The following is a 23,545-nucleotide window of genomic DNA, read 5'->3' on the forward strand; positions in this document are numbered from 1 at the left end:
CAGGTTTAGACTATTGACATTTTCTTTGTTCTAATGAAAGAGTTCTCAAAGCGTGGTTCTGGATCGTCATCTCATCATCACCTGGGAACTTGTTAGACATGCAGATAGTCAGGCCCCACCCTAGACCCACTGAGGCTGAAACTCCGTGGTGGGAGACCAGCAACCTGTGTTTTGCCAGGTCCTCCTGTTGATTTGGATACATACTCAAGTTTAAGAACCACTGTCTGAGGCCATGCGTTCATTAAGCAATCCTCAGAGTGTAGTTTATTTTGTGTGTCTATAAAAGTTTCTGGTGAGGACTTCCTTGTTGGTCCAGTGGTTGGGAATCAGCCTGCCAATTCAGGGGACACATGTTCGATCCCTGGTCCAGGAAGATCCCACATGCCGCAAGGCAACTAGACTTGCTCATCACAACTACTGAAGCCCACAGGCTCTAGAGCCCGGGCTCTGCAACAAGAGAAGCCTCCACAATGAGAAGCCTGCACATTGCACCTAGAGAGTAGGCCCTGCTCTCCACAACTACAGAAAGCCTGGGTAGCAATGAAGACCCGGTGCAGCCAAAAAATAAAATTAATTGATTACTTACATTTAAAGTTTCTTCTGAGATGAGCTAATTGGGAAACGGGAATGAAAAAGATACACTGCTTGCCCTCAAGGAGTCTACCTTATAATATGGAGATAAAGAATTTTTTCACCTGGGTGAATTCAAAGAGAAGTTTGTTCTTAGGTATGTATTTACGGATGAAATGACATAATCACAATGTCATGAATTTCCTTTACATTGTTCTAGGGAGAAAAATGGTAATAGATGAAACAAGATAAGCAAAATGTCACCATTTGTTAAGACTGAGTCCTGTCTTTAAGGGGACTTATTACTACAGTGCTCTTGCCTGGAAAATCCCGTAGACAGAGGAGCCTAGTAAGCTGCAGTCCATGGGGTCGCTAAGAGTTGGACACGACTGAGCGACTTCCCTTTCACTTTTCACTTTCATGCATTGGAGAAGGAAATGGCAACCCACTCCAGTGTTCTTGCCTGGAGAATCCCAGGGACGGGGGAGCCTGGTGGGCTGCCGTCTATGGGGTCGCACAGAGTTGGACACAACTGAAGTGACTTAGCAGCAGCAGCAGCAGCATTATACTATATTGTCTACTTTTGTGTGTAATTGAACATTTCCTTATAAAAAAATTTAAGTAAGTAAGTATTAGTCACTCAGTGGTGCCCAATTTTTTGGGACCCCATAGACTGCAGCCCACCAGGCTCCTCTGTCCATGAGATTTTCCAGGCAATGATACTGGAGTGGGTCGCCATTTCTTTCTCTAGGGCATTTTCCCAACCCAGGGATGGAACCCGGGTCTTCTGCACTGCAGGCAGATTCTTTACCAACTGCTACAAGGCTCAAAGCATTGTAGTAGTTCAAAAGAAGTGATTTATTTCATTAATTGCATTTATGACCTCATAAATTGAAATGTTGAGATGTGAACTCAAAATGAACATTTTAAAATTCTTTTCCTGTTTCTCTAGGCTTTCCAAAATATAAAATCCCAGCAGTCTTTGTTTCTGCAATGGCAATTATAATTTGACTTCCCTTCTGAAGACTTTTGTAATAAATTTAAACAAAAGTACTTCCACATCCATCTAAACACAATGAAAAGCTTTTTTTTTTTAAATGAAAAGCTTTTAAAAATTTTCCTTTTTGTTACTGATGGAAGAAATGTTCACAGTGAAGTATGAGAAAGTCATTTTGTCTTAAACTTGATTTAATTTAAACCTTATGCTACCTAGAACAGCCTATTTTGTGGCCTATTAAACGTGCATTGCACGTATGCTTTAACCATGAAAGAAAACAATGCATTTGAAAAATCAAAATGGGATAACTGTGGTTCAGTCATTCAAAACAAAGTCTGATGGCCATTGTGGATGTGGTTTCAGACACATACCTGCATTACTGAGAACTTGAGTTTTCAGAACTGTAATCAGACTCAAGGACACCAGCAACCTTTCTCAAAACAATAGCTGCTAGCAGCTGCAACTTTATGGTCTCAACGCCTCCCCCATAACTATGTCACCATTTTGAACCCCAACCAATCCTCGATGAATAAGCAAACTACATTTTTGCCAGCTCCAATCCTAATTATTGACAAATAGCTTATCAGTTTTGTGGGCTTTGCCTGTTATAAGCCTCCCCCATTTTGTAGTCTGGCAGAACACAAGGGCCTCTCAAATCTATCTCTGGGCTATAGTCTTCAGCTTGGCTGAGATGAAGTTCTTTTTTGTTCTTCTCATAGATTGTTTATTGATTATTTTCATCAACATTACCATCATATCACCTAAATCAGATTAGGTGGAATTGTATAATATAGTTTTTTTGTGTGTGTGTGTGTGCATGCATGCACATGCGTGTGTGTTAGTCACTCAGTTGTGTCCAACTCTTTGCGACCCCATGGACTGTAGCCTGCCAGGCTCCTCTGTCCGTGGAATTCTCCAGGCAAGAAGACTGGAGTGGGTTGCCATTTCCTTCTCCAGGGGATCTTCCCGAACCAAGGATTGAACCTGGGTCTCCTGCATTGCGGGCAGATGCTTTATTGTCTGAGCTACTAGGGAAGCCCAATATAGCTCTGGAGCAGGCATCTTCAAGCATGAGATCTCTTGCATGTGTCTGTATGATCAGGCAGAGGTCACGCGTGCAGGGCTGACTTAGTTTGATGGGAGAGATAGGCTGCTAGCGTGAGAAGCTTCTGAGGGTAAGCATTGCACCCTGCGCAGAGCCTCTCGCCCCTACTGCTGACCGGCTTCCTCTATACTAGGAAATGCGTTTTCATTCAACAACTCTCACAAATAGTGAAAAAGACAGTGAACTCAGAGCTCTTGGGTGCCGTTCATATGTTTCTCCTCACTTGTCTCCAAAGGCCATTGGAAGTTCACTTTGGAGCCCATCACTGTCTCCAATCTGCTAAAAAAGAAACAAAATTTAACTGAGTTAATTAGAAGATCTAATTGGCTTTAATCATGAATCTGGTAGCATCTCATCTGGCAAACAGAGAGATATTCCCAGAAGTAATTATTTCTTCAACTTATGTTACCTAGAAGGCTTGGTGGAGGGTGCAACATGAGAGCGAATCTTGATTTAAGCAGAGAAGTTTTTAATATATTACATACAAGTTCACTAACTCTTATCAATAATTCTAGAACCCAAAATGTTTTTTCCCCATCTGGAGGGATTCTGTCACTTTGGTGGTATCAGAATTTATTTGGTGACAAATAAGAAATTGTCACATCTGTCTATAGTCTTTGTTTCCCCAACATGATGTAAGTATTCATATATTTCTCTTCAGTAATATGAATATTTTTATGGCACTACCTCAGATCCCACTGAGGACATTATAAAACATACAGTGTATGCTCCTTGGAATGTTTTCCCAAATCCCAAACTGTCTAGATCCTGAAACACAGTTGGCTCCAAGCACTTCATCCATTTGTATCATCCCAAAGTGCAATCCTTCTTATGGAACAAGAAATTAGGGAAAGGCTGTGTGTAGTTCTTAATTTTGATTTTGCTGGGATTAAGCAAATAATTTTTTACTTTAATATTGCTTATTATAATACTTAAAAAGCTAGACTTAGTGTGAGTGAGAGACAATCATGACACTTTACTTGGTGCTATGAGCACAGAAATGACTGACTGAATAAGTTATAAGAAATTAGCTTTTTAGGAGAATTGTTTAAAAAATATTTTTGGCCACACCATGCAGCTTATGGGATCTTAGTTCCCCATCTGGGGATCAGACCTGGGCCTACAGCAGGAACAGTGTGGAGTCCTAACCACTGGACTTCCAGGGAATTCCTTAAGGAGAATTTTTTGATGATAGAAGTCAGTAAAACAGTTAGGCTTTAAGGGGGATTGGCTGAAAAAAGACACAAGGGAACATTCTTTATCACAGTCTGGACAGGAGCTACACAAGTGTATACATGTATAAACATTTGTCAGATTTGAATGACATAACTTACACACCTTATTGCACGAATTTTATATCCACTCCAACAAATACATGTTTGAAAAAATGAAAGTGAAAGTGTTAGTCGTTCAGTTCTGCCTGACTCTTTGTGACACCATGGACTGTATCCCACCAGGCTCATCTGTCTGTGGAATTTTCCAGGCAAGAATACTGGAGTGGGTAGCCATTCCCTTCTCCGGGGGATCGTAAACTATTTGCATTATGCACTGCTGTTTCTTTTGGAGCAGACATTCCCCACGGAAACTCTGTTGTGGATCTAATACCTTTCTTCTAGGCTTCTTCCTTATCCTCCACTGAATGCGCTAAGAAAAAGGAAGGGACCATTCTTGGCTGCCCAGAATGTGGCTCACCAGGCCTTGTGGGGTTGTCAAAATAGCCATGCAGGGAAGTTCCCTGGTGGCCTAGCAGTTAAGATTCCATGCTTTCACTTCCTTGGCCTGGGTTCAGTCCCTGGTAGGGAAAATGACATCTCACAAAATTTGCAGAGCAACCCAAAAAAAGTAGTCATGCAGAGAATAGAAAAAATGCTGAGCCTGGAAAGAAGGCCCAAGCTTTTCATGGAAGGGTAAATTACAAAGCAGATGATCAGGTAAAACAAGGTGCCAAGGCCCAAATCAACAGGCAACAAGGAGGAGGAAATAGGTTATTGGGCTAGGTTACTGAACAAATAGAGAAGGACGTGGGTGGGGATTGGTTTGTGTGAGGCTGGGATCTCTGGGTTTGCCTTTGGTTTGGCTGGTTCACCTGTGAAGCGGGAGGGGCTACAAAGGGGCAGGCTGCTAGCGTACACCTAGCTACATGACTTCCCTGTAAAACTCTCCATTAGGCAGACTTTAAGGAGGTGTGGAGCCAGTTGTCTCGAGGTGGATACACATTTGCCCACCTTCTCCAAATCCATGAAAAATGCTTGGAAAAACATGCCATGAAAATAGAGCAGCTTGATTTACTTACTTATTTTTAGGCCATGCCAAGCTGCTTTTTCCTCAATGGGGGATGAACCCAGGCTCCAGCAGTGAAAGCGCCGAGTCCTAACCCTGGACTGCCAGGGAATTCTCTAGAGCAGCTTGATTTCATCCCAACACCACAGTGTGTTTCCATAGTATTAGTATTAGTTGCTTAGCTGTGTCTGACTCTTTGAGACCCCATGGACTGTAGCCCGTCAGGCTCCTCTGTCCATGGAATTTTCCAGGCAAGAATACTGGAGTGGGTTGCCATTTCCTCCTCCAGAGGATCTTCCTGACCCAGGGATGGAGCCTGGGTCTCCCTCACAGCAGGCAGCTTCTTTACGGTCTGGGCCACCAGGAAAGCCCATGTTTCCATAACGGAAATCCATATTATTGAGGTTCCAGAGAATCATGGAGGGTCAGTCTCTTTGTAATGAGAATGTACGTGAGCAGGATCGTTGGTTTTAGGTTAGCACATTGTCTATAGCAAAAGCAGACTGTCCTAATCACTGTATTTAGATTTACACAACTCTATCTGCCTTAGAATAGCAAGTATTAATGAATGCTGACTGTGGCGCTGGGAGTTATCCTTCAATAAATCGCAAACTCTTTAAAAATATAAGAGAAAGTAAACAGTATAACACAAAAGATATTTGTGTTAGACACTGTAGCAACAAACCTGTTAGCCTAGTCTGGGAGTGAGACATAAAAACATTTGGTGAAGGTAAATACTATCGTTAAGAAACAATAATGTTTTTGTTATTCCTAAATTACAGTGACAGGCTAATGATGATAATTACCTCCAAAAAAGTGCTAACAACTCCTTACATAATTAAATATAACTTTGCAGATTGTCTGAAAAAGTCAACTAATACCATAATAAGCAGTGTCTTCATTACCAAAATATTTTAAGGAAAGTTCTGGAGATTTTTGTGAAGAACAGAGAGATTAATATCATAGGCTTATTAATAATTAAAGAATCTTTACTCCCAAGGAAAAGTAGCATTTTGATGCCTATGGATGATATTGCATCACAATTGATTTTTCTCTAGGACTTTCAAGTAACCTGGAGAGAGTAAGGCAACAATTTACTACTGTAATTGTCATTGTGAAAATACCCTCTAAGTGATTCAAAGTGATTCGGTCTTGCTAAGGCTGCCACTAAGATCTTCCTGAACTGGCTGCTTGGTGTTACTTATTCTATATCCTAGTCCTGGCACCATTATTGTCTATAAACCCTTAAGGGAGGACTTCAGGAATAGCAACTTTGGTATCACCTGGGAGCTTGTTAGGACAGGTTCAGGTGGTTCCACGCACATTGGCACTTGAGAAGCACAGAAGACTCCTGAAGTCCTAGATTCTGTGATCTCATGTTGCTGTGAATGGGGGGGGGGGGGGGGTCTTAGTAACCTCATGGACTGTAGCATGCTAGGCTTCTCTGTCTTTCATTCTCTCCTGGAGTTTGCTCAAATTCACGTCCATTGAGTCAGTGATGCTCTCTAACCATCTCATCCTCTGCCAACCCGTTCTTCTTTTGCCTTCAATTTTTCCCATCATCAGGGTCATTTCCGATAAGTTGGCTCTTGGCATCAGGTGACCAAAGCATTGGAGCTTTAGCTCCAGCATCAGACCTTCCAAATGAATATTCAGGGTTGATTTCCTTTAGGATTGACTGATTTGATCTCCTTGCAATACAAGAAACTCTCAAGAGTCTTCTCCAGCACCACAATTCGAAAACATCATTTCTTTGGTGCTCAGTTTTCTTTATGGTCCCCCTCTCACACCCATACACGACTACTGGAAAAACCATATCTTTGACTATATGGATCTTTGTTGGCAAAGAGATGTCTCTGCTTTTTAATACACTGTCTAGATTTGTCATGAATGTACGCGAGCTAAGTTGCTTCAGACACATCGACTCTTTGCGACTTTATAGACTGTAGCCTACCAGGCTCCTCTGAACATGGGATTCTCCAGGCAAAGTATACTGGAGTGGTTTGGCATGCCCTCCTCCAGGGGATCTACCACACCCAGGATCAAACCAGCATCTCTTACATCTTCTTCATTGGCAGGTGAGTTCTTTACTTTAGCGCCACCTGGGAAGCCCAGGTTTATCATAGCTTTTCTGTTATTTCTAAGTATAGAATAATAAACTCGTGTTACTTTGTATACCTTCAAATATTTCTTGAGTCAGGGAAAACACAATTTTTTTTTCCTTCTCATAGTGAGGATTTGTAATGCTTAAATCATGAGCAGTGCAATTTTTTTTGTTAATTCTCCAGATGTGTAATTATGAGCTAGGCACCAGGTGGAATGTTTACATGGAATAGGATGCATGCAAAGTCTCTGAGTGATGTCTAGGAACAAAATCTTAGGAAGGTTTGCATTGGTTATCCAAATAGTGTTCCTGGTATCTTGAGTATAACTCCGTATACAGGTCCTTAATAGAGCAGGCAGGCTTCGTGTTTCTTTGACTACATGGGATGAAAAGCTAGCTCTGCGGTTCTCTCTCTTGGGGGCAGTACAGGACATATTTCTATAAAGTGCTTAAGATTTCTCTGGCCAAGAGGGTAACTACAGAACCTTAATTCAGAAAGAGAATTTGATTATCCAATATGTTTTCCTGCTGAGCAATAAATGGGGAGTGCTCGGTACATGCAATATCAGAAACCTAAAACAGCTCTGACATTGTTAAATTGGATATTTCACCTTTTTTTACATCACGAAGATGTGGTCTATCCACAAAAGAAACCTAGTTGCCTCTCCTCCAGTGCTCTTTGACCTTAGACTTACTAGCATTCTGAAATGCTTCCCAGAATGAATCACCTCCAGCAGCAAGCTGCACTCCTGGGCTGGGAATTCTAGATATTCTTTCCGTAGCCATTCATTGCCTTAGGAATATCTGGGGGACCCCAAGACATCTATGGAGGTTTGATTCCATTCTGATGGTTCATGTCAGGGTCTACACCAGCTCCAGCAATTAATTGGGAGCATTCTGCTTCAACAGGCATCCAAAGGGAGGTAGAACATCTTTCCTTTATTACACTTGAACCAAAATTAAGTTGCACAGAACAACATGGAGTAAATGATTAGTCCTAACCAACACAACCTTGCAAACATTATATCCGGATTCTAACTTATTAAGGCACCAAATGGTATAAATCTGGTTCATATCTTTGTGCCTGCAACTAGAAATGATGAACCATAAGCTTTATTCATAAAGTACCAGACCAGGGTACTGAATCTTCTGTGTGTAATGATCAGCACTGAGAGTCTGGTGAAGTTTACAGACTCTTCTGAATTTTTTTCTTAATGCATAAAATAAAATACATGGAATCACTGAAGATCTAATTATAATGAAATAAAGCTACAAAATATTTTTAAACCTCAAATTTCTGGCATAATGATACATATGCTACTTTATAATGCATTAAATAAAAATCTAGTGATAGGCTGAATAACTAATAATGATGAGTGTAAATCATGTTACATAGTACCTGCAATAGTTGGAAGGTGGTACAGAAATTCATGGTTTCTATAATCCTAGCAGTTTGTTACCTACATCCATAATTGAAGAGAATGCTAAATTCCAGGTAGAGTTTACTGAAATGAATAAACTTTTCTCAGTCCGAGTTCACATACTCTCTGTACTAGGCTGTTTTTGTCCGAGTTCAGCTAAGAACCTCGTTCCACCTGTTGGCAATTTATGAGTTCAACTCTCACTACTGGAAAATAGTCTTCTGTAGCAATTTCTTTCATCACAGCTCCAATTTCAAGGTTATGTTGAGACATTCTCTGTCAAAAGGTCTTCTGTGACTTTCAGTAAATTTCCCTCCGTTTTCACCTGTTGAGCATTGCTTGGGACACTGTTGCCTGGGATTTCCCTCACTCTGGTGATTCAGCCTTATGACACAAAAGCAGATTTACCAGTCTAGCATTGTAGGGGTTGCTTTCAGGTTGAAACTTGGCTAGATTTCCCAGCCTCCAAGGTGTGTAATTTAGAAAACTCCTGTTAGTCATCTTCTGATCCTTCTTAAGAGGCATTTGTTCACGTCTCTCCCTGTTGCCAGAGGCACATACTGTTAGACATGTTAAGAAAGTAATTTATTCTCTACGTTCTTACTCATGGAGTAAAACTGCTCTAGAATATGTTTTTTAAAGAGTCCATGAAGATATTTTTTAAAAGCATTTAAAATTTTTTTCTCTTGGTAGAAGAATGTATGTTAGCACCTTTTGTGGGAAAAAAAAAAGACTTTATGTTTCTAGATTTCTTTCACAATTTCTGAATAGACATGAAAAGCCACCAGAATCCTTATGTAAGTTTGGGGAAGGAAGAGAATGTTATTTTAGGCCAGCTGTGAAAACAGCATTCAATAAACATTCTGCTAACAGCAAGAAATGGGAAACTGAACTCTCTGTCATGAATTCAACCCATTCTGTACTTCTAAGGGCAGAAAGAGAAGGGAGAAGAAAACATGAGAAGCAGTATACTGGAGTTCCTTTTACTTTATCCAAATAGGGGAGCTAGACTCACCTCCATGCTGCTAAGCCCTTTCAAGAAACAGCCCACGTCTCTGCTTTCTTCTGGGAAACCATTCCCTTCTTCATTTCATAAATCTGGCTTCCATTTCCACGATGTTTTTTAAAACTGTGTAGAACTTCCTCGTTTTAGAGGAATTCAACCCCCCCCCCCTTTTTTTAAGTCCTCAACTTCCTCATTCTTTCAGCAAAATATGACCCAGTGGACTTGCCCTTCCTTCTTGAAACTCTTTTTTTTTAACGTCCCCGGCACAGTAGTCCTCTGGATCTCTGGCCTTGCCTTTGCTATCTCCTCTCCCTCCTGCCCCTCAATGAAGGTTGACCCCCAAAGTTCAATCTTAAATCATCATCATTGTGATGACGCACAGATCTGGGTCCTACGATGAATTCCCACTTCTGATCCTGTTCTTGTCCCCTCAAGAGGCTCCATTCATTCAGTAAACATTTTTTCTTGAGTGCCTGTGTGCGTGCTCAGTTGCTAAGTCACATCTGACTCTCTGTGATCCCATGGACTGGAAAAAAACCCTGATGCTGGGAAAGATTGAGGGCAGGAGGAAAAGGGGACAGCAGAGGATGAGGTGGTTGGATGGCATCACCGATTCAATGGACACGAGTTTGAGCAAGCTCAGGGAGACAGTGAAGGACAAGGAAGCCTGGTGTGCTGCACCATGGGGTCACAACGAGTCGGAGATGACTGAGCAACTGAACAACCATGTATAATGGGGACACAGAGAGGACACACCTAACCCATCTGGGATAAGGGTGAGGAAACATTAGTTTCATTTAACTGTGTCATATTATTTTTTATTCCAGTGTTACTGAGATATAATTGACACACAGCATTGCATAAGTTCAAGGTGTTCAGCATAAGGACTAGACTTATGTACATTATGAAACGATTACCGCAATAAGTTTAATGATCATCCATCATCTCATATAGAGATTAAATTAAAGGAAAGCATTAATTTTAATTCAAACATTAATTGACATTCATCCAACAAAGTGTAGCAAGAAACAAACCATAGCAAGGACCTACTATGTTCTGGTTATCAAGTCAGGCACTAAGACTTCAAGACAACCCTCGTCCTTGCCTCTGTGGAGCTTGCAATCTACCAAGTGGGAGAAACAGGCCTTAAACAAGTCATACAATTTTATAATTGAGACATTTTCTCCAAAGAGAGAAGCATAAAGTGACAGAGAGAGTTTAAGACGGGGAGGTGAACTGGCTTAGAAATCCATGAAGGGACTTCCCTAATGGCCCAGCAATTGACTCCATGCTCCCAATGCAGGGGGCACAGGTTCCAGTCCTGGTTGGGAAACTCAGCTCCCTTGTGCCACACAGTGTGGCCCCCCAAAATGAAAAAGAATCAGTGAAGGCTTTCCTGGGGAAATAAACATTTATGCTGAGGCCTGAAGCAGAGTAGAAAATGGGCAAAGTGAAGAAAGAGTATTCAGGGTGTATGATGACCCAGCAGAAGGAGACTTTAAGGAAGGACTGTTTGGTTGATACCAAGATGATGAGCTGAGAAGGACAGGCCCAAGATGATTTGCAGGACTTTGAAGTTAAATAACTTAGCCTTTAAATTTTTTAAGACAAATCACTATTTAAAAACAAAGATCAACCAACCAACAGTTTTTAAACAGCTGATTGACAGATCAGATTTCCATTCCAAAAAGGTCAGTTTGACTGCTGCTGCTGCTAAGTCACTTTAGTCGTGTCCGACTCTGTGCGACCCCATAGACGGCAGCCCACAAGGCTCCCCCATCCCTGGGATTCTCCAGGCAAGAACACTGGAGTGGGTTGCCATTTCCTTCTCCAATGCATGAAAGTGAAAAGTGAAAATTGAAAGGGAAGTCGCTCAGTCGTTTCTGACTCTTAGCAACCCCATGAACTGCAGCCCACCAGGCTCCGCCGTCTATGGGATTCTCCAGGCAAGAGCACTGGAGTGGGTTGCCATTAACTACAGAATAAGAAATTGAGGGAGGCAGGAACCAGCGAGGAGAGAGACTATTAACAGTCTAGATTGTTCCTGGAGAACTGTTCAGATTTGAGATGTGTGTTGGAGGGAGAAACTCTAGAGTCTGGAGGTTGGATGTGCTGGTAAAGGAGAGGTGTACATAGAAAACTTCACAGGAGAATCTGCTTTGACAAGAAGTTAGGGGAATAAGACCTGGAAGAGCTAGAATATTGCGGGGTCAGAGTGGGATGTGGACAGGGTGCCGTGATTCTGGAGGTGAACAACTGAAAGAGGAGCCCGAGCTCCGGTCCTCTTTGAAGATAGAATTCAGCAAAGAAACTAAAATTATGAAAATGATAAAAGCACTTATGAGAAGCAAAGTATGTGTGGAAGAAGCGACATACGTGTGGAAAAAAACAAAATACATGTGGAAGAGCACACAAGTGAGCTTGGAGTGAGCTGCCTGCAATAAGGATGGCTTAGGTTGCTTATATAGGGGGCAGTTTTCTGGGTTTTTTCCTAGCCAGTCATCTCCAGGTTTGGCCCTGGTGTGAGCATGCATCTGTCAGCCAAGATGGCTTCCAGTTGGCATCGTCCCCCTCCTTTAGGAACTTCCCCTAGACAGGGCTTCAGGCAGGGAAACCCACAAGAATGCACCCAGTCAGGGCCAGTGCTGCTGCTGGTGTCCCATCTTGAAGCCTCAGCAGCTGCTCAGCCTCAGGCCTGTCCGTCTACCTCAGCAGGACTGGGCCACCAGGGAGTCCAGTCTGGCTCTGACAGTGGGGGTGGAGCAGCCTAGGGACCAGTGACTGGAGGGTGGAGACGCCTCTCTGCCTGCCTCGCCACTTGTCATGCCTCACCACTCGAGCGTCTTCTGAGTGCTGGGGAAGGGTTTCGGGGGGAGGCATCTGCCCTGAGTTTGTTTGCTTGCCGTGAGTTTTAAATGAGTAGCCTTAGCTCCAAGGGGCTATGAAGGAGGAAAGGTTTTCCAGGCAGAGGAAATAAAAGATGAGAAATAGCATGCATGCGGTTCTTTACCACTAGCACCACCTGGGAAGCCCAAGAAACAGCATAGCTCGAGCAATTCAGAATTGCTGGAGCAGGGGACAGGATGGGGAGGGGCAAGAGATGATGCCGGGGAGGAGGCAAGGCCAGAGGAAGGAAGGACAGTAGGCAGCCACCAAAGACTTTATTAAGGAAGGGAGAGACATGGGTTTTGAGTGGACCACTTAGGCAGCTGTGCGAGTTTAAGGGGGGCAAGAAGAAACAGAACATTGAGGAGATTGTGGAATCCTCCAGTGGCAACCGAATGGAGGCCTAAACTGGGCCCATGGAGCAGAGATGGAGCAGAAGGGAGGGAGGATCTGAAGAGATATCTGAGAGGCAAAGAAGCTATTGAGAGGAGGAGCCTGCAGGCTTCTGGATGAGCTAATGGGCTTAGGTGGGGCCCGGCAGAGCCAAAGAATGCAGGGTTAGAAGCAGACTGAGGAGGAAAGATGATAAGTCCAGTTTGTAGCCTGTTCAATTTGTGAGCCACCGCCCTGGAGATTTCAAGCAGGCAACTGAAGAGAAAAACATGTCTGAAGTTCAGTAGAAAGATACAAGTTTGGGTGTCACCGTAAGAGTTTACTGGGGCTTCCCAGGTGGCGCTAGTGGTAAAGAACCCTCCTGTCAATGCAGGAGACTGAAGAGATGCATGTTTGATCCCTGGGTCAGGAAGATCCCCTGGAGGAGGGCATGGTAACCCACTCCAGTATTCTTGCCTGGAGAATCCCCTGGACAGAGGAGCCTGGCGGGCTACAGGTTCATAGGGTTGCAAAGAGTCAGATACGACTGGATGCAACTTAGCTTGGTATGGCAGCAGGTAAGAGTTTACTACCAGAAAACTGAAAAGCCTCCTCTCAAGTGGGTTTAGTAGAATGGGGGGCCCAGGCTAGAACCCCAGGCTCAGCGTTCATGGAATGTCTCCAGCTCCACATCCGCCCTCTAGACTCTTCGCTGAGGCTACTGCCGGGACTTCGGGTCCCCCCTCCCCCTCTCCCCCCCGCTCCGCCCCCGCCCCGCCCCCTCGTCCCCCTCGTCCCCCTCGTCCCCCTCCTCGCTTACCAGCTGGATTCCTGCTGGCTTCTGCCAGTGAGACCACTAAAGGGAGACTGGGAGGCCTGAAGGGGGCAGAATGGACTTTCTTCCTGCTTGTAATTGTTACCATTGTCTCTCAAGTCTCAGCACTGAGCAGCTCGGGTGAGGATCCAGGTACCAGCTGAACCCCATGGAAGGGGCCCTCTGAGAACTTCTCGTTGCCCCTTGGGGATGTGGGGGAGGGGACATTTCCCCTTACTCTTCTTGTGCACTTTTGGCTGGCCCAATAATTAAAATGGATATAACACAGTTTAACAGGAGAAAAAAGAAAAAAAAAAAACAGGTTCAATTTATACATGGAGGTCTTATAGACACGGTCAAAGCACTTTTATACTTTTTAGAGAAATGATAAATGTGTGAAGAATTGACAAAGAAACCTAGACTTTGGGTACGTAATTAATGAAGAATCTAAACAGAGTTTGGGCTTGGGGTAGTACGTTAAAGAAGTAACAAGGTTTGTGTGTACAGAACTGTCTGCCTGAATTCCCAACTCTGGCAACAAGGGTGTCCTTCTCCTTCCAGGTCCAAGGAGGGCACCTTTCACAGGGGAGATTCATTTCCTGCTTTTAGGGAGGAGCGTCCAAGTGTCTCTCTCTCATAGGCTGTTCCTTTCCTGTTTTGGCCGCACCTTGAAGCAGGCAGGATTTAGTACCCTGACCAGGGATCGAACCCGCAAGCGGTGGAAGCATGCATCTTAACCACTGGAGCGCCAGGGACATCCCCATAGGCTGTTTCTTAAGTAATTTTAATTCAAAATAATATGCCATGATGGCAAATTTTGGGGAGGCCCACCCTGAGCCCCAGTGATGATGAGGGTTCACCTCATCTCGTCCTTTGTTCCCCAGTTCTGGGGGTGAGAGTGGCTTCCTGTGGCTATTGAGTTGGGCTACCTTGACATCCCCCTTCACATCTTCTCAACTTTCCATTGACTGTGTAACCGACCATCTTTCTGCATCAAAGACCCTCTTTTTGAAAGGCAGTTTCTATTTTTCTGAATGGACCCTGATGGGTGCAGACCCCGTAGGGCAGGCAGAGGGAGAGCCAGAAAGGAAATGGAGAAAGAAGGATACAAAGAGAACTGGATGTGAGAACAAGGATGGTGTCTCACAGAAGCAGTGCAGCAGAGAGCCTCAGGAAGGAGGAAATGACAGGCTTTAAAAATGGAGTAGATGATCTGATCTAGCAATCCCACTTCTCTGGGTATCCGAAAGAATGGAAAGCAGGGTCTCAGAGAGATATTTTTGTACCTGTATTTGCAACAAACAGTAATCTAAGGTGGAAGCAACTGAAATGTCCATCAACAGATCAATGGATCAAGAAAATGTGGTGTCTCCATACAATGAAATGGTGTGCTGGGCTGTGCTTAGTCGCTCAGTTGTGTCCGACTCTTTGCGACCCCATGGACCATAGCCCGCCAGGCTCCTCTGTCTATGGGGATTCTCCAGGCAAGAATGCTGGAGTGCGTTGCCATGCCCTCCTCCAGGGGATCTTCCCAACCCAGGGATTTAACCCAGGTCTCCTGCATTGCAGGCAGATTCTTCACCATCTGAGCCACCAGGGAAGCCCACAATGAAATGGTAGTCAGCCTTAAATAGAAAGGAAATTTTGACTCATGCTATAGTATGGATGAACTCTGAGAACATTGTACTAAGTGAAATAAGTCACACACACACACAGACACAGACACTTATATACGTTATCTAGAGTTGCCAGATTTAAAGAAAGAAAGTGGAATGGTGGTTGCCAGAGGCTGAGGGGAATGGGGAGTTGTTTCACTGTTACAGAGTTTCAGTTTTACAAGATGGTTGCCCAATGCATATACTTAACACTACTGAACACTAAAGATGGTAAGACAGTACATTTTATGTTATGAGTGTTTTGCCACACCCCCACACAGAATAGAGCAGAGAGGTCCAGGAAGATAAAAACTCTGTCAGTTCAGACCGTTGTTTTTTGAGCTGGTTGGAGGTGAAAGTCAGGCTGCAGCGGGTTGAGGGGCAAGTGTGAAGTGAGGAAGTGGAGACTGACTCTCGAGCAGTCTGAGTGAGCAGCGGAGACGTTGGGCAACAGCTAAGGGGGCAAGTGAGGCAGGGGAGGTCTAGGAGGAGAAGCTGGAGCGCGTTTAGAAGCTGAAAGAAAGCAGTCGGCTGAGGAAGAGAGATGGCGTGCAGCCTGTGTGGGAGCAGAGGAGGCTGGGGCCTGGCCGTGGGCAGCAGGGACAGTCCATTCTCTGTTGTGGGAGGAAACACAGTAAGGAAGGGAGTGTGTGTTGATATATTTCTAGATGGGAGGGTGACAGGGAGAGCACGCATGGCGCTCCTAAGGTTTTCTCTGTAACAGGAGGCAAGAGAGAAGGAGGGCTTTCTTGGTGACTCAGTGGTAAAGAATCCGCCTGCCAATGTAGGAGACTTGGGTTCGATCTCTGGGTGAGGAAGAGCTCCTGGAGAAGGAAATCGCAACCCGCTCCAGTTACTCTTGCCTGGGAAATCCCATGGACAGAGGAGCCTCGTGGGCTACAGTCCAGTGGGTCACAAAAGAGTTTGAAACAAGTTAATGACTAAATAACAACAACAATTGACAGGGAAACCAGGCAGAGAAAGAATTCAGGTAGTTGCTGAGGGCCCAGCTGAAGCTGGAGGATTTGTAAGTGTTCTCTGCAAGATTGAGACATTTTTCTCTAGTAATTAAGTAAGCAGGAAGGCAGATTGTAACACTGAGCCAGGCTTGAAGTGTTGTTTCAGATGCCACAGAGGAAGAGGGTGCAAGGGAATAAAAGGTGCTGGTAAGAGCAGGATCTAAATGATCAGCCAAGAAGTCTGGGGTCATTTGAGGATATGGAGGAGCCAAGAAGAATAAAAGAAAAGTAAATCAGGAATATCAAGGGACCAATGTTTCCAGAAAGTCAAAGCATATGTAATGGGACATTACTTTGCCAACAAAGGTCCGTCTAGTCAAAGCTATGGTTTTTCCAGTAGTCATGTATGGATGTGAGAGTTGGACCATAAAGAAAGCTGAGCACCAAAGAAGTGATGCTTTTGAACTGTGGTGTTGGAGAAGACTCTTGAGAGTCCCTTGGACTGCAAGGAGATCCAACCAGTCCATTCTAAAGGAAATCAATCCTGAATATTCATTGGAAGGACTGATGCTGAAGCTGAAACTCCAATACATTGGCCACCTGATGTGAAGAACTGACTCATTAGAAAAGACCCTGATCCTGGGAAAGATTGAAGGCAAGAGGAAAAGGGGACAACAGAGGATGAGATGGTTGGATGGCATCCTTGACTTAATGGACATGAGTTTGAGCAAGCGCCAGGAGCTGGTGATCGACAGGGAAGCCTGGCATGCTGCAGTCCATGGGGTCACAAAGAGTTGAACACGACTGAGCAACTGAACTGAACTGAATGGGAATGAGAAAACTGCAAACCTGGGAGACTCAGCAGTCATGGCAGCAGGTAGGGTAACTGGGTGGAGCAGTTGCTTGAAATGGCTGAATCCAGTGTGACCTGGGGAAGAGGTGCAGTGGAGGCCCGGACTCTGGGAAAGGACTGCGTTTAAGTGAGTGGGGATGGAAAGCAAGACTGTGAGTCAGGTCAGCACTGAACATCTATCTCCAGGATGTCCCATCACGGCTCACATTCATGGATCCAGAATCAAACCCAGCCTGTGTCCCTTCTGTGGGCCGCTCCTCCAGCTGTGCCATTTCTGTAAATCCCGCTTCTCTAGATCCATAATGTCTTTTTATAAAAATGTATTTGTTTTTTTTTTTTACTTTTGGCTGTACTGGGTCTTTGCTTCTGTGCATGTGAGGGCTTTCTCTAGTTGCAATACGTGGGCTTCTTATATTACTGAGAATGGGCTCTAGGGTGTGTGGGTTTCAGTAGTCACAGCACACAGCCTCAGTAGTTGTGGCATGTGGACTCCAGATTGCTCCGTAGTTGTGGCACATGGACCTAGTTGCCATGAGGCACATGGGATCTTCTGGGCTCGAGGATAGAACCCGTGTCCTCTGCACTGGCAGGCAGATGCTTGATCACTGGACCACCAGGGAAGTCCCATAGATCCATAATGTCTTGAAAAAAACATGGAACTCGAGTTAAGACATCTAGATTCAAAGTCTGTCATTTCCTAGCCATGGACCATGGTGATTTCCTCAATATTTCTTATAAAACTTCTTTCTGCAGGGTTGTTCTGAAGAGCAAATTAAATGGGCATATGAAAGCACCTACCCAAGTATAAAACCAGAAATATAATCAATGCTCAATAGATAACAGTGGAGTCTGAATATGATATTTCCTTCATCTCCTATAATCCAGTTATCATCGAGACTCAATTCTTTCTCTTTATATTGCCTTCTCTGGCCTTCAGGAATTGCCACAACTCCTACCTCGTCACAATTCTGTTTCCCTTCTCTTCCAGAGCTCCTCCATCTCACTAATGGTTGTCTAATTTATCTTTCAAAAAGAACACTTTTGTCACAGTATGCCACCATGTCAGGGTAGTGGGAAGAAGCAATGAACTTCAAGTCATAAGTCTAGAAAATATTTTGTTATTTTTAGATTCTTCATCTTTCTGGAATCCAGGCAGTCACAGAGTAAAGCTGGCACCAGCAGCAAGCCAGCACAAATTACAGGAGCCTAAAGGTGCAGAAGGGGGCTTGTCAAGATTTGTTCAAGGACTTTATTGATGGGGTGGGGTCCTGAAATATTTTATTCACCTGTAGATGAACCTGCTCAGCATCCCTTTATCTCACACAACTCTTAGGGTACTTACTGTGAAGATCAGATGAGATAAGGGACGTTTTGTAAAAGTCTAAAGTCCAGTATTTTCTGCCCTCTTCCCCTTTCCCGTATCAAGGTCGGATTTTATAGCCCAACTCTCCAGAATTTCCATGAGTGGAGCTCATTTTGTTTCATCCCCACTGTGTTAATTTTTTTCAACTGTTAGTTTTAGTTTCCCTTTATACTTCCCACAGATGCAACAAAGTCATGCACTCGGAATATCTGATCAAGTGAAGGGACTGCTCCAGATTGCAGCATTAGAGTTAGAAGGGGAACCGTGGTTCCCTCAGTGGCTGAGGACCAGCTAACACCCAGATCCTCTGAATGCTGGGCCAGAGCTCACCCAGAAGGTATCGCACTGCTGGGACAGTCGTCTGCCCGCTAGATACCTTTCTTTAGTGTCATGTGCAAGATGCTGGTCAAATCACCTTGTTTATCAATTAGCACCTTCATCAGCTGCTTCATCAGCTGGCACACCAGGGAGCTTAGCAAGAACCTTTCCTTCAACCTTGCAAAGTTCTAAATCTAATCTCATCCCTCATTTGCTGGGACCTTGAATTTGTTCTTTATCTGTCTGGTTTCCTTTCTTCCTCTGACTCAGGGAATACAAAAGAACTGTGTAAAATGCCAGATAAGCATACAGTTATCAGGAATAGAACATACTTGGATTTATTATTATTTAAGTTTATCTTTGTATAGATGAACCTTTGGACTGACAGTACAGTTATATGAGAAATGATTAACATAATTCCTGACAAAGCTATTTATTGACACAAAAAGTTGTGGACGAAACTCAACACTGGTGTATTAAAGGACTTAACAAATAGTGTTTAAGGAAATTTATGTAAGGAGATGTGTTAGACGTTGAAAGACATAAAAATCATGGACTTCCCCTGGTGGTCCAGTGGTTGGGACTCTGTGCTCCCTATGCAGGGGTCCCGGTTACATCCCTGGTCAGAAACCCTGGATCCTGATCTTCAACTAAGGATCCCGCATAAGGCAGCGAGGATCCCACCTGCCGAAACTGGGACCTGGCGCAGTCAAATAAATTCTTAAAAAATCAATAGTACTTTCTTGGGCCTTTGGAGTTTGTGGTTTGGAAGAGGAAATAGGATGTGAATGTGTTGCTGTTGCTAAGTCGCTTCAGTCGTGTCCGACTCTGTGAGACCCCATAGACGGCAGCCCACCAGGCTCCCCCGTCCCTGGGATTCTCCAGGCAAGAACACTGGAGTGGGTTGCTATTTCCTTCTCCAATGCATGAAAGGAAAAGTGGAAGTGAAGTCGCGCAGTCGTGTCCCCATCCTAGCGACCCCATGGACTGCAGCCTACCAGGCTCCTCCATCCACGGGATTTTCCAGGCAAGAGTACTGGAGTGGGGTGCCATTGCCTTCTCTGGTGAACGTGTCACTGTGATATAAATAGCAGGTGAGGGCTCTGGAGAAGGTATGTGGAGGTGCTGTGAGTACAGAGTACAGAGAAAGCATCTCAGGGTGGTGAAAATCAAGGCAGGCTTGGGAAGGAGCGTCATTGTTTCTGAGCCTTGAAGGATTGCCCAGGTTTGTTTTTTAAATAGACTGTTTATTTTAGAGCAGTTTCAGGTTCACAGCAAAGCAGAGAGGAGGGTGCAATGTTTCCATACACTGTGATCCCACACTTTGCACAGCACACACAGAATCAACCCCACCCCAGAGCAGTCCATTTGTTGCAACTGATGAACCAAAGTCAGTACATCATTATCACCTAAAGTCCATAGTTTACATTAAGGTTCACTCTTGGTGTACATTCTATGGGTTTGTGCAAATGGATAACATATATCCACGGTTATGATGTTATGCAGAGTTAGTTTTGTTGCTGAATTGAACTTGGGTCCACTTGCCCATGGTGCACCAAAGCCAGTTGACTGACACCACGTTGTGGTGAAGGAAAGTACAGTGTTTATTGCACACACCAAGCAGGGAGAACGTGTAATTAAGATCCGAGTACCTTACTCAACCATTTTGGTGCAGTAGACCCCAGTTAAAAGTAGGAGGAAGAGTGACAACCCAAACTTTAATAAATCTTGGGAAAACAGATCTCATTCCCTGAGGAATTCAGGAAAATAAGTCTGAGATTCAATCTGGACCTGGTGTTTCTGGGGAAATTTTGTTGTAGCCAGGTAGTCAGTTGCCTAATTTTATCTAAACTAGCTTTTAACTTCTGAAGTGGTATTATACACATAACAGAAGCTCTGGCCATTACACAGATGTCTTATTTTTATGCTGAAATCTAATCTAAAGGAAAAAATTTAATAATTACATGTGGAGACCTTGAGACCATAAGGTTTCACTTCAGCTGCCAGCTGCCAGGGGAGATTGCTTGAAAGCAACTGGTAGTGTGCCCAAGTCCAACAGAGTTCAGAAAATTCAAGTCCTCAGCAATACAATGTGTCCAAAATCTTATCCACAGTGGCCACACAGCCCTACTTTGGACGCCTGAACCACAGCCACTCCATTTTGAGTTTCAAATTCATTCCCTTCCTCAAGAGCCAAAGCAGATGTACAAAGCATGATCAGTGGGCACCAAACAGGCTACTCTGGTCATTATTAAGTTCAAGTTAAATTAGGACTTCCCTATACTTCAGAATGTGAGTTTTTCTCCTATCATTTCCCTTTTTGTTTGCAAATCTTTCAATATTTATCCCTTGACCCCAGGGTGATTACTTCCTGTCCCGTGTCCATCCTATCCCTTGGTGCTAAGTAGGCCTTCTTTGTGTGTGTGTTTACACACACACACACATTTGTGTAGTTATCCCTTTAGGGGAAAACTAATCAGACATTGTGAAGAAGCTCAGAGGTATGCTAATTTATAGGCTATGCATGTTATCAATCGTACCTGATTATAACACCAATATTTTACATAGGCAGACGCTTTACCGTCTGAGCCACCGGGCAATCTCACATGGGCTTTTAGCAGTGGACTTAAAGCAAGCGATGATACATGTCATGAGTAGTACATACTCTGTGACTGGAGAATTTTCTTTTCATCCTAAACACTGGGGGCAACAGTAAGATTAGAAGTAAAGCAATACCACTCAATGTTACAGGGAGACAAACATTTGTTAAACAGTTCAATTGAGTTAGGAGGATGGGTCTTACAGGCCCGGTCTGGGTTTTGGTTTCAACTCCCTATCACTGCTATCTTCTTCTTGCACTGATATGGGTGTCATTTCAGGTCAGCAGTCCTTGCTATAGACCAGTCCAGGGCAAAGGCCCTTTCTAACTGGGAATTCATAATAAGCTAGTTAAGAGTACCCAGTTGTTGTTGAGTAGCTAAGTCGTGACTGACTCTTTTGTGACACCCTGGACTGTAGCCTGCAGGTTTCTCCAGGCAAAAACAGTAGAGTGGTTGTCATTTCCTTCTCCCAGTAAGGGTCCTTTTAGCTAGGATGGAGACAGTTCTTCAAATTATGCCCTTTCCAGTATGCATAATCTCCTGGTTGCAGGTTGTGGGGCATCTGATTTTTATCCAAAGATAGATCATTGTGATAAGCTTCAGAAACAAATTATCTTTTAATAATTCAATTAAACTTTACAATTGTGTAACATAACAAAGAATTAGCTCAGAAGTGAGTCTTAGATACGGGACCTCAACTAAGAAAACTAGAATTTAATATCCTTTGAAACATAATCTTTTCCTCTCTAAAATTGCCTTCATTTTTTGCCAAATATAGCCAAATTAAGATTAATTTGTTTGCTCAGACTGAACTTTTAAAAGGCCTCTCAAAAGCCATGCCAAGGGCTTTGCCTCCAGGTTTTATAGATTTGGGTGAATTCATCTCTTTTCAGGTTCTCCCAAATCTCTTGAGATTCCTTCAGCTGTCAGGCAGTGACCTTTCTTATTCACCTTAAGGCTTCTGGGAACCTAAGTTTCCAATTTCTGGAGGGATGGGTACACAGAAAAGATAAATGTCTCAATTTTACCTACAAAGTTACAATTTACCAAGTTGCTGTGAGTCATAATGAGTTTGAGGGAAGAGGTTTCCTTATATCTGGAAAACAGATTAAAAGCCAGTAATATTTCACAACCCCACTGGTAGGAGAGAAAGGACCCCCTAGCCAGGGCCCAAACCAAGATTCCCTGGTTGTGAATAAAGTTGCTATAGAACGCCCGTGTGCGGGGTTTTGTATAAATGATTGCTACTCCAGACAGAGAGGTAGATTTGAAATCTTAGATCTTGTTCCAATAGCCAGAATGTAGACTATGAGAATGTAAGAGTGGCAGGTTGGGGCTCAGATGTGGAAGCCTTGAATACAATGCTCAGTAAGTTTGTCCTTGTTTTGTAAGCAATGGAGTTGCCCAAAATTTTAGGGGAGTGACAGTAGTCACATAATGAAAATGTGCTTTACATTGAAACATGTGTATTATCATATGTGAAATACATCGCCAGTCCAGGTTCAGTACGTGAAAGGTGCTCCGGGCTGGTGTACTGGGATGACCCTGAGGGGAGGGAGGGATGGGGAGGGGGGTGGGAAGGAGGGAGGGATGGGGAGGGGGGTGGGAGGGAGGGCCAGGATGGGGAACACATGTACACCCATGGCTGATTCATGTGAACGTATGGCAAAAACCACCACAATATTGTAAAGTAATTAGCCTCCAATTAAAATTTTTTAAAAAATCCCCTCCCCCCCAAAAAAGAAAAGAAAATGTGCTTTAGAAGTATCATTCTGGGATGATATCAGAGATCAAGTGATCAGTTAGGAGGGCAGAGGGATAAGCTAGACTAGTTGACCTATTAACATTAAGAGAACCTAAACCTGGACAATGGGGATGGAATGGAAAGGAAGGGATAGAGGATAGAGCTTGCAGTTTTGCGGGAGATGGAGGAATTATTCTAAATTTTAAGACCAGTTAGCTAAAAAAATAGACCTAAGAAAATGGAAAGTGGTCACTCTTTGGCCAGAGACATGGAACAGGAGAGTCTTAGAAATGCAAACCACCTCTTGATAGAGGACAACGCAACAGTTCTGTGAGCCCTGTCCACTCCTGGGGTGAAGATCCAGCCAGAGGAAGGGGGTGGGTGGTGAGCTTTGCCTCTAGAAACAGAGCCTGGGAACCCCCTATGGCTGTGACTTTTGAACACTGAAAACTATGCAGTGTTTATTTATAGATAGCTAGTGTTCCTGGGCAGGGTGTG

The 23,545-nt window shown here is 43.8% G+C and overlaps 1 protein-coding gene and 1 long non-coding RNA gene across 4 annotated transcripts in view; one reads left to right on the forward strand and one right to left on the reverse strand.

Moving 5' to 3' along the window:
- Nucleotides 1-23,545, forward strand: part of MRO (maestro) — a 79,469-nt gene that overhangs the window by 4,858 nt on the left and 51,066 nt on the right. The window lies entirely within an intron of this gene.
- LOC139030358 (uncharacterized) lies at nucleotides 1,999-9,611 on the reverse strand. 2 transcript variants are annotated; one of them, XR_011482677.1, is made up of 2 exons: nucleotides 9,493-9,611; nucleotides 1,999-2,948 (listed from the first exon to the last, which is right to left on the reverse strand). It is a non-coding gene; the product is annotated as an uncharacterized lncRNA (long non-coding RNA). The 2 variants fall into 2 exon arrangements; XR_011482678.1 differs by having other exon boundaries at nucleotides 1,999-2,951.

This window comes from Odocoileus virginianus, chromosome 22 (genome assembly GCF_023699985.2).
Source record: "Odocoileus virginianus isolate 20LAN1187 ecotype Illinois chromosome 22, Ovbor_1.2, whole genome shotgun sequence".
Taxonomy (NCBI): domain Eukaryota; kingdom Metazoa; phylum Chordata; class Mammalia; order Artiodactyla; family Cervidae; genus Odocoileus; species Odocoileus virginianus.